Here is a 12,162-nt window from a genome sequence, read left to right as displayed (position 1 = left end):
TGATGTTATTAAACACACGGTCTATGCTTACCGCAGTTGGGTCAACACGCATCCTACCAATGTTGGTCGGGTTGAAGTATACCCCGGAAGGCTCTACATGTGCGAGCACTTCTATCGTTATCATGAATAGAAAATGCCATACATAATTTTTTCTATTTTTAATCACATTTTAGAATTCAGACTAACGATCCATCAATTACATTCTCGGCACATTATATTGATGGATTTTAAAACTAGAATGATTAATAGATATTAGAAGTGCCAGGTTTAAGATATTAACCGAATAATTCACATCACATGGATTTGGATAAGCTTAATCAATTAAGAACACCCTGACCCAGGTGAAAAAGTTGTACTGATAATATATCAAAATATAAGAGAGAAAAAATATTCAAGTAGATGACGCTTTGCATTGGTTGGTAATTGAACAAAGGCAGTAAGAGAAAATAAAAATTAACAGCAAGTCCAGCTAGTCACACACTAATCAAGCAGTACGTAGATGTGAAGTTGAAGTTGGCGCAACTGGTTTGTCGGGACAAGAGTGAAGAGCTGAACCCAAGCTTATTAGCAGCCAAATCAAACAGTAGAAGATTGTCCTCCATTTGATGCCCTCCAATCACAATCGAGGTTCTCTGGTCCACACCGCCGTCCACAAAGCCTAAACACAGGACCTCATTGCTCACGCTCACCATTGAGTTTGCTCCAACAATCCTCCAGTACACGCTCTCGCTCTGCAGCACAAGATCTATCGGAGGCACAACTGGACCGGCCCTTGTTGTGGCAATGTCCTTCGTGTTGAAGCATGCTCCGAAAGGCGCTACAGATGCCACTTTCCGGATGTTGTTCCTCTTCAGTTCCTTCACAAATGCATTAATTACGGGATTGTAGAGTGAGGTCTCCAATACCGAATATGGATTCACGGTGCTTATCTTGGTGCCTCCGTAACCGTTTGCATCAACGGTTAGTAATGAAGTGTTTAATGAAACATGTTTTCCACTGATCTTGATTGACCTTACCCCGATGAAGTATTCGGCAGACTGCTCTTCTCCGTAATAAGTGAAGATAGTTTTGGTGATCAATGGAGTGAAAATAAGATTCTTGGAAGCATCAACACCACTCGGAAGCAAATTGTAAGGCCGAAGAATGCGACACCTTTTGATGAGCTCAAGCAAATGGCAAATTTTCTACGGAAGCTAAAAGCGGCAGCAAATTGGGAGGGGAGGCCAATTTTGCTCCTGCTAAGACCGGCCATGCCCTTGACACCAGTGGCTACACTACTACAAAAACATGATTTAAGGACATTGAAACCGTGTCCTTAAATACATACAAGGACTCTTTAAAAAAGAGTCCTCTATCCGGGAGTCATTGTAAGTCCGAAACAAAGACACCGGAAATGTGTCCTCTTATCTATACGAGGACACAGTTTATGTGTCCTAATAGCTTTGGACGAGGTGTCCTTATATCCATAAGAGGACACCTAAATTGCATCCTTATATTATGAAATAAGTGTCCTTTTTTCTATACGAGGACACACAAAGTGTGTCCTAAAAGATCTGGAAATGGAGTCCTTAAATGTATGAGAGGACACAAAAACAACAATCCCAAATGTGTCCTCTATTTTATACAAGAACACATAAATTGTGTCCTAAAAACTCTGAAAATAGAGTCCTTAAATCTATAAGAGGTCACACAATACACTATCAAATGTGTCCTCTTTTCTATATAAGGACACACAAATTATGTACTCGAAGTATTAAATCCATAAGGGAAACGATCTCATATTATAAAAAGTGCGCGCATAACAGCGAGTACACATCAAACAAGTCTATGTATATAGAACATTCCTTAATACATGTCTAAGATCCAAAAGAAGTAGCCTGCAAAAACCAAAAGTCCAACATGCCGAGAATGTTCTACTATGACTAATTTGAAGCTAGCTACATAAGTCAAAGCTAGCTGCTGCTGCTACATATATAACTGAATTCATACCATCCAAAACAAGTAATACCTGCAAAAACAACAAGTCCAACATCCAGAATTAATGTACTACTACTACTGATCGTAAGACACATAATTCAAAGCTAGTTGTTGCAACATATAAAACTCAATTCATACCCAGAAATAAGAAATATATGTATTTGCATATATGCTAGTATTTTACTTCATCTTGGATATATCCATCAACCTGCTCTGCCCACTCTACTCGAACTACATCAATCTCCTCTTGAGTGTATGTCTCTTTTCCCTGAAACTGAAATGATCGATCAATAGATATATTTATTACATTATTATATAATGAATATTACAATAAAAAGTTTATGACCACATTAAGAATCAACTTGCTAGTAAGCAATCACAATTAATCATAACATGTAAGCAGTACACAAGCATGAGGTACAACTATCTCAAAACAACCAGTTGGACCAAAATTGAGGTACAATTAATCAAAGCATGCAAGCAACACTTAGAATTGAGCTAAAACTGATCCAAACAACTAGTACACAAAAATGATCGGGCTACAACTAATCAAAACATGCAACCAGTAACAAACTGAGCTAATTCACCTTATTACTAACCATATTTAAAATTGAGTTGCTTGGAGTTCCAATAATTTCTTTCATGTATTTCATGACATAATATCCACACTCCACCGATCCAGGTTGTCTGGGACACTATACAATAATTGAAGATCAATATTGCAGCTACTGGTTTACCATCATGTCAAAGGAAAAAAAAGGTGGAAATGTACCTTAACCACCTCCCAATGAACTTTTTTACGATTCTTTCTTCCCTTTTGAGCATTAAACATTTTAATGGCACTACATCAATAATGAGCTCAATAAGAAAACAGCAAGCTAGTGATCCGATGACCACCATGGAAACAACATCAATCCAATTTTAAACCATAAATAACTTAACAAACTATACATTAGGAAACACTCAACATCTCATTTAATTCAATTTTCAGATCATGAAAAGTAGAGGATAGAATCATTACAGCTCTACGATATTCTTCATTCCTGGATTGATGTTAGTATTACCCAATGGGTCGAAATAATACACCAATGCAGTAAACGGGTTAATGGCAGCCAACAACCAATGATTCCTGCATTAAAAAATAAAATAGCTTTTACTTTATAGTTCATGCATCTCCTAATAAAAATAACTTGAAATGTCATACAACAATAAACATACCCTGTATTATAAGGAGCAAGAATTAACTGATCTAATTGGGCGGACTCTAATCTTAGTGATAGCGCACATGATCTTGCCTCAACCTTTCCAGCTTCATTAGAGATGCGGCTAGGATCCACAAATGCATACAAGTGATCCTCTTCCTTCATTTTCAACAATGACCAGAGGTGTCTACACAAAAGAAAAAAGACCAGTAAATTTTCTGAAATAAAAAACCACAAATGCGAATTCTTCATTAAACATTGAAATATCTCTAACCTCATGTAGATAGAAATGCAAATAGTCGATATTGGCTGCATCAAACAAAATTGGATAATGTCATTACTGTTTATGAATGTATTGTGGTCGTTGCCAAACACACCATCTTCCATTGGGACCGACATAGCTATAGATTCATCTATTGTTCTTGCCAAACGCAGTAGAAGATGTACGGACACAGGCATCTTGTATGCTGCTTGTTTGCATGGTATTTTACTTGAACATTTCTGAGTGCTCATTGAGTTCTAAATGTGAATTAAAATAACATGTAAATACCATATTTAACTTCTAGTGATGGAAATTATAATTGGCTTAGTATATACCTCTTCATGTGACATTAAGACAAGATGTCGAGGCCAAGCAACATGAGTACCAATGGCTTGCTTTACTGTAAATATGTCACCTGATACATTTGGGATTGGAAGATAAGCATCTTCCTTGATAGGCACATCAACTGAGGTACGTACATTTTCTGCTCCTAATGGCACTCCATGTATCGGTCCATCCAACATTATTACAGTTCCCATTGCAACAATGTTATCTTTCGTGTCTACTGCCAGCTTACATTTTTTTCCCTTAAATAAATGAATTCAAATCATAAGCTTATAGCCAACACCATACCTACAATACTTATGATTAATAATACAAGTAGAAGGATGCACAAGTCACAATGATACATACATTTTTTCCAACATTTATTGTCTCAATAGGAATATATGCTTTCTCTGATATGGTGATTATACTTAGCACTTTGACTTCATTTCTTTAACCTTTTTACTTTAGAAAAGCAAATCACAATTTCCATTACTGAACAATTCACTTAACGTAGTAAGCTCATTCGATAGATGGTGATCACACTTCTTTCCATGTTAAAATTAAGGTCAACCGGTTTGACCTCATTTTACTTAATCATTAAATACTAGCAAATAAATAGTAATTACCATTCCCGAATTATTACATTCTTATGATAACTTCGGGATATGGCAACACTAGAATACTCTGATTTTAACCTTATTTCATGAACGTTAATCCAATATCCTAATTTAGCTCAATTAAATAGCATCTACCATTTTCAAAGTTGATATCAGATACACCTTAATTGACAAAACCAACTAGGTCACATTCAACCAATTTCAATCTCAACTACCAAACTGTTTAAGAATTTGACTCAAGAATGTCGTCTTAAATTAACTTCCTTCAATCCATTTTCCAACCCATTCCACAACGTGCTCAAATCACCATGAATTCATAATTTTGCTCAATTCAACCACAACAATCTCAAGATCACCAAACCAGGTCCTTACCAATCTTCTCTTTCAAACTAGAAGCTAATGTGTCACTGCTGCAATCCGCCATCTTTAACCTTTCGGATCCCTAACAAGTAAAATACAATCAATAATCAACCCATCACCAATTTTTGTATCCAAATCAGAAACTACAGAATGTCCTTACCATCCTTCAATATCGACCAAACTGATCCAGGACGTACCTTCTCTTTTCTCCAAAATCTCCAAAGTAGAAACCAATTCGTCAAGCTGCACCCTTCCACCACTGTCAACTATTCATATTCCTAGCAAGCAAAACACTAGTTAACTGACAACCCTCAGCCAATTTCGTATTCAACAGAGTCTATGATTCTCACCTTATTCGATTTCAATCGAAACTGACCTAGTAGCTCACTTATTCTCCAAAGCTTCAATTTTGCAGATTCCCCAAACCTCATATTCCAAATCAGAGAGCAGTGAATTAGGGTTTTCAATTCACAATGACTCAAGGCATTATCCAAAGGGGAAGGATGAGATTACCTAGTTAAGAAGGTTTGGGAGTTCGGCGGCAAGGCACGGCAGTGGCGCGTACGGCGGCTCTCGCTAGAATGGGAGGTCGGAGTTAGAGGGTTATGCTCTTTGAGGTACTAGCTTCATCCATGGTGGTCGTGTAACTCAGACATGGCTAGGAATTGAAAAACGACGACATGCAAAGCCCAGGGTTCCTGCGAAGCTCGTGCGTCGTTTTCTGACTTCGGTGGGTGGCGGAACTTCTGCGTTTTGCTCCTCGTTGCTTGCTGAGTCAGGCGGTGGCGTCTTTGTGGCGAGGTGATGGTTGGAAATCGACGAAGGTCGAGCAACAGTGGCGTCGCAGCCTTGGGTTGTAGGGCTCGGAGGCTGCCTGAGATGCATGTCAACGATAAGGCTCGGGCTTGGGTCAAATTTGGATGCTGGATCGATAGGTGGTGGCGATTTTGTGAGGTGGTGGCCGGAGATGGGGTTCTCTTGTGGTGGCAGACGACGAAGGTGAGAAAGGGAGAGAGAGGAGTACGTACGGCCAAGAGAAAAAGAAGGGGTGTACGGGTTTCTGGTCTTCTAACCCTAAGCCTCCATATTTATACTAATGTATCAGAAAAGTCAATTTTGCCCTTGCGACAAATCACGCAAATCTCCAAGCTGATTACTTCCGGGTTTCGGCTTGTATCTTTTGGTTGCTTTTCGTCGGCTATACCTTTTTAAATCCTTGACTTTATCTTAGGCCCGAATGGAAAACATTGGCCCAAACTTTAATTTTTCGGCCCAATAGGTGGTCTTGATACTAAAACAATCTCCGAAATCGACTTCTTTAACTAAATCAGCTTGTAAAAATCTTATTGGCGTAAAATTACCTTCTAAAATTAACAAAATTTTTCAGGGGCTCACACTCCACCCCCCTTAAAATAAATTTTGCCCAATGTATGAATGAGAGAGGTTACTTCTTTTCACCTCGGACTCAAGTGTGCACAAAACAAAGTTTTACCTTCCTGTGATACTTTTTGAACCTTTACCTTTTACATGGTACATCTTACTTCACTTATGGGGACGAGCTTGTCAAACTCTGTCCATTGTTTTTCGCAAATTGCAATTTTGCTCAATCACACTATGTGTGCAAATGCATACATTTGACTTCATAGTCTCAACCAACTCCTCCGAGCTCAATGCCATAGGCAATGACATCATTGCTTCAGCACTTCTGAAAAGTTCAAGGAGTCTCAAAACAAATCGGGGACTAACACTTAGTCACCCACTAATCTCAATAACTGCATATTGCAAAGCAGTGTAATCCACTGATCAACCTTGTTTCCACAACTAAATGACCGACACTTTAGTGTAAGAATTTCTCATGCGTTATTTGTAAACAATTCATGCGGAATACCCCATCATGCATCAAGTTACGCAACATAATAACATTCAGAAAACTTTCACATTTTGTGCTTCCGTTAGCTACATTTCCCAATTTCGGGGCTATCTTTATCACTTCACCAAGTGTTCCTATTATACTTTCCATAGGATACACTTCTCTCCATGAATCATGATTCTTTTCGATAAGCAACTCGCTGAATAGTAACTTCGTTGCAACCATGCGATAATAGCTTACTTTTCAAAATAACTGGAAACAAATTGACGTCTACACCAAACTTCCATTTCAACGAGAGTAGAAAAATTACTCGGGGACTTGAACCTTAAATATGAGTAGCAACCAAGAAAGGTAACAAAGCTTTCGTTGCATGTCTAACACAAATAAGTTTCGTAGAGCGTCACTACGAATGACACGTCAACGATGTCATCACTGACATCAGCCTCGTAGTTATCGACAATCTTGGTTGTCAAACCTCATACACCCTTATTCGTAACTTAGCGGATACTGTTTACTCCATGAACAAACAATTGTGACAGCTTGTCCATATGACGTCGAAACCAAGCACATAATTCAGTAGACTTGATGTCACATTGTAAAATCGCAATAACTAGGTATCTACTACACATCATGAGACACCAGTCAATAGGTCACTTGGCAGTGACCGAACAAACCGTCCAATGCTCAAGGCGTCAAGTTGCAACAATACCTTTCGACAATGCTCAACAAAATTCGAGGATCACCAATCGAAGTTGGCTCCTCGGGATTTGTAAAGCTTGTAGCATTTCCATTCACAGTCTCGACCTTGAGCGATCAGCTTCACCCTACGAGCTCGTTTGATGTCAAAACTCAAAAATCAAGTCATAAGCGCTTTTTCAGTTTCAAGCCAAAACAGTTGAATCGGTTATAAGCACTTTATTTCCTTGTGTCCTCGTCCAAAAGCAAGAAAAAGTAATTTCTAAATATTCTCCTTTAAAGTAATCCTTTACTTTCGAAATGGATGTCCTGAGTAAATTCGAAGCTGAACAAATATTCTTCCAACCACCAGTTTTACTAAAAAGAATAACCAAAGAGAAAAGAAAACCACAATGAGTTTAACATTTCCAGTTTCTGAGAAGTTGGAAAATAATTTTGAAGGAGTTCAAGATTAAAATTTTGGATATGCAATTTCAACCAAATCCCTATATCCAAATGCAGAAATGCTGACTGAGACCGTCGTCAAAATTTCAGAAATTTAAAAGTAGTAGAGGTCGGACAAAACTACATTTCAAGTAGTTGCAGAGACAAAATAGTAAAACTCTCAGAATTTCAATTTTGCTTGAAAACAGATTAGAGAAATTTTCAACTTTTGTACTTTTCGAACAAGATTTGTTGGCAAGAACTTTTTGGTAGGTAAGGGAATAATTTCAAATGCATTTTGCTGAAATAGCCTTGAAGATAGTTTTGAGTTTGTTTTTAAAGTCTAGGCTGCAGAACTTCTAAAAAACCTAAATTGTTCGGGCTTCGTAAAACAAAACACTTTAGTAAGGAAAACTCGATTGTTTAAGGGGGTAGTCTCTTGACTTATGAGAAAAACATTCTGAGTAATGCAAGAGACGAAAATCAACTTTTGTAGTAAGAGGCAAAAATGTAAAACAGTTAATGTAAACTCCTGGTGTGGAAGAAATGTTACGAATTCCTTATCTCAAAAGCGAACACGTGGAGTAAATGTATAATTTGTCACCTAGATTCTCGAACTCGTACTCGTACTCGTACTTGTCTTTTACCTTGTCATGCCTCGAATCCCGGTGTAGTGGATTTCCTCCCAAGCAAAATCAGAAGATACATCTATCCGGGAGAGCTACTATTGACTTGTAATTTCTTCTTTCGATTTGAGTCTACAAAGGTTCGTACCTAGTTTCCTAATTACGGTGTACCTCTTCAAACGAACCCCATACCAAGGTATCGAACTGAAGCTTTAGGCTCATCCACGCTAATCATCGTCATGAAGAGGAAACTGACTCGAACTTCGAGGTAACGAAACCTTTGGAACGGTTGTCCCAATTGTAGACTCATGAGCTCACTCATTACGCGCAAGTATTTACATTCAACTTTCCTTGACTTTTCCTTTTGTTGATGGTGATGCCACAACATGTAAGTCTACATGGCACACTGATCGCCTTTCTCCACACCCCTGTAGAATAAGGCATTAAATCAAATTTCGAATTCTCAATTACTCCATGACGTCACCATTTTAGCTTCACGCAAATCTCCAAACTTCTATACCCAAAACTTCCATACCCAAACTTGCTTTGCCGGAATCGCAGGAGGATGAGAGTGTGTGTGAGCTTGAGAGGGTGAAAGGGATTGAGGGTGGATTGAGGGACTGAGGTTCATGAGAGTGAGATCGAGCGTGCGAGGGAGAGATTGGCTGAGAGTCAGAGGCGGCAAAACGAGCCCGAGTTTTTAGATCTAGGGTTGGTTCTTTTTTTCTTTCAGCTACGGGAAAGGTCCTAGCAAAAGGAGCCCGAGTTTTTCTTTTCTAGCCAAGGGAGGGATCGAATACTTTAGATTAGAAAATTAGCTGTCAGTTTCCCGTTTACTCACACGACATATGAGTGTTGTCCTAAATTTCCACTTTTTCATGCAAATTTATCAGTTCTTTCAGACGACAGATATCTGTCGTCTTAATTTTCTAACTTACTAAAAAGTGAAATAGTATGGATTCTCATGCTATTCAGACTACATAATTAATTTATATGTCGTCTAAAGAAGTTTAAAAGATTCAGACGACAGAAAACAAAAATTCTGTCGTCTGAAATGTGTCGTCTGAAGGCATTATTGGCATAGTGTAGTGCATTCCACACATAGAAAAACCTCTAATAAGGAAGTGACAACTCACCCTACCTGGAATTGGAGTGCTCGTCCACATTCGGGTTTGTTCCCGACTTTTGATCATTTGTCCAAATCCATGTGCACATGCTCGAGTCCTTTATAATAAAAATCGAATTAATGAGTAACTTACCGTCACTATAACTCAACTAACCGAGCAACCAAAGCATTTACTTAATTTCCTTGAAGTCCAACGGATTATCCTTTAACATAAAAATCTACAATCCATTCCCAAATAATCCGAATGATTTTGCATTTGAACCATTTAGGATATGGTGATTATACTTAGCACTTTGACTTCATTTCTTTGACCTTTTTACTTTAGAAAAACAAATCACAATTTCCATTACTGAACAATTCACTTAACGTAGTAAGCTCATTCGATAGATGGTGATCACACTTCTTTCCATGTTAAAATTCCGGTCAACCAGTTTGACCTCATTTTACTTAATATTAAATACTAGCAAATAAATAGTAATTACCATTCCCGAATTATTACATTCTTACAATAACTTCGGGATATGACAATACTAGAATACTCCGATTTTAACCTTATTTCATGAACGTTAATCCAATATCCTAATTTAGCTCAATTAAATAGCATCCACCATTTTCAAAGTTGATATCAGATACACCTTAATTGACAAAACCAACTAGGTCACATTCAACCAATTTCAATCTCAACTACCAAACTGTTTAAGAATTTGACTCAAGAATGTCGTCTTAAATTAACTTCATTCAATCCATTTTCCAACCCATTCCACAACATGCTCAAATCACCATGAATTCATAATTTTGCTCAATTCAACCACAACAATCTCAAGATCACCAAACCAGGTCCTTACCAATCTTCTCTTTCAAACTAGAAGCTAATGTGTCGCTGCTGCAATCCGCCATCTTTAACCTTTCGGATCCCTAACAACTAAAATACAATCAATAATCAACCCATCACCAATTTTTGTATCCAAATCAGAAACTACAAAATGTCCTTACCATCCTTCAATATCGACCAAACTGATCCGGGACGTACCTTCTCTTTTCTCCAAAATCTCCAAAGTAGAAACCAATTCGTCAAGCTGCACCCTTCCACCACTGTCAACTATTCATATTCCTAGCAAGCAAAACACTAGTTCACTGACAACCCTCAGCCAATTTCATATTCAACAGAGTTTATGATTCTCACCTTATTCAATTTCAATCGAAACTGACCTAGTAGCTCACTTATTCTCCAAAGCTTCAATTTTGCAGATTCCCCAAACCTCATATTCCAAATCAGAGAGCAGTGAATTAGGGTTTTCAATTCACAATGACTCAAGGCATTATCCAAAGGGGAAGGACGAAATTACCTAGTTAAGAAGGTTTGGGAGTGTTAAGGTAAAGACCCCAACTGGAAGGAAATTGCAGAGAAAAGTAAAGCAAGAAAAGTAAAATAAACTTGTATTCATCGATGAAGGCTGATGGTTACACCAAGGGAGTTTATATACTCCAGATTATGTGGACACGTGTCGCACATGTAGTGATCAGCTATGGGATATACCCTAATTGGACTAATCAAGCATAACCAACTAATTAACAACATAAATCAACTAATTAACTTGCAGTAACCACGTGCCAGGCATATGCACAAGTAGGCTTCTCCTAATACACCCACGAAACCATATTAAGACCTTTTTCATAACAATCCAGCCCCCATAAGAGAAGCTTGTCCTCAAGCTTGAAATTCAGGGAAATGCTGCAAGATTTCCTCATCATCTTCCCATGTGACTTCCCATGTCGGCATCTTATCAAATGCAGTTATGGAGTCTAATGTCCACTGAAAGCCACCAATTTTCAACATATCAGTAAGTGGTTTGGCTATAGTTTTCAACATATCAGTAAGTGGTTTGGCTATAGTTCTAAAGTTCTGGACATTTGTTATGTAATACCCTGCGAGCCCCAAAAACCCCCTCAAACCTTTCAGAGTTTGTGGCCTGCTCCAACCTTTGATGAATTCTATTTTTGCTGGATCCACAACAACTCCTTGAGCACTAATTACATGTTCCAAATACTCCACTGTTGAAACACCAAAGTTGCATTTACTGTGTTTTACCTTGAGGGAATGTTGCTGCAAAGTCTTGAAAATTCTTTCCAAGTGCTCTAAGTGTGCTTCCACAGAAGGGGCGTACACCAGAATATCATCAAAGAAGACCAAGGCAAATTTTCTCAGGTAATCTCTCAGAACATCATTCATCACTGAATCAGAAAGGTTCATTCTTATCTGGTGATATCCAGACCTCAAGTCCAGTTTGGTGAAGATGGTGGGACCATGAACTTCATCTAACAGTTCACCTTCATTTTGACTCGTGAATGCAGGTTGTACCTGAATCAACATGGCTTCGCTTTCCTTCTTAAGCAGCTTAGTCATGGCCTTGCAACTGATAACATTGGCTTTAGTCCTGGTCTCTCCTTGTAATTGAACATCAATGTTTCCAACTGTGAATTGCATCTTCATTGTTTCAAAGTTCCACAGAATGTCTCCCAAAGACTTGAGCCAACAAGCTCCTAGTACCACCTCACATCCAGTTACTGGCAGTATGTAGAAATCATCCATAAACTTAAACTACTGTATCTGCAGCTCTAGTACTTTCACTTCACCTTTGGTCTGCATTTTTGCCCCACTAGCTAGGATCACATTTA

At 38.3% G+C, this 12,162-nt stretch overlaps 1 pseudogene; it reads right to left on the bottom strand.

Annotated features, from left to right (window-relative positions):
• Positions 1–473: 473 nt before the first annotated feature.
• LOC121052851 lies at positions 474–10,383 on the bottom strand (annotated as a pseudogene).
• Between the last annotated feature and the right edge of the window lie 1,779 nt (positions 10,384–12,162).

This window comes from Rosa chinensis, chromosome 4, assembly GCF_002994745.2.
Source record: "Rosa chinensis cultivar Old Blush chromosome 4, RchiOBHm-V2, whole genome shotgun sequence".
In the NCBI taxonomy this organism is placed as follows: Eukaryota; Viridiplantae; Streptophyta; class Magnoliopsida; order Rosales; family Rosaceae; genus Rosa; species Rosa chinensis.
This window is presented reverse-complemented; position numbering and strand designations above follow the sequence as displayed.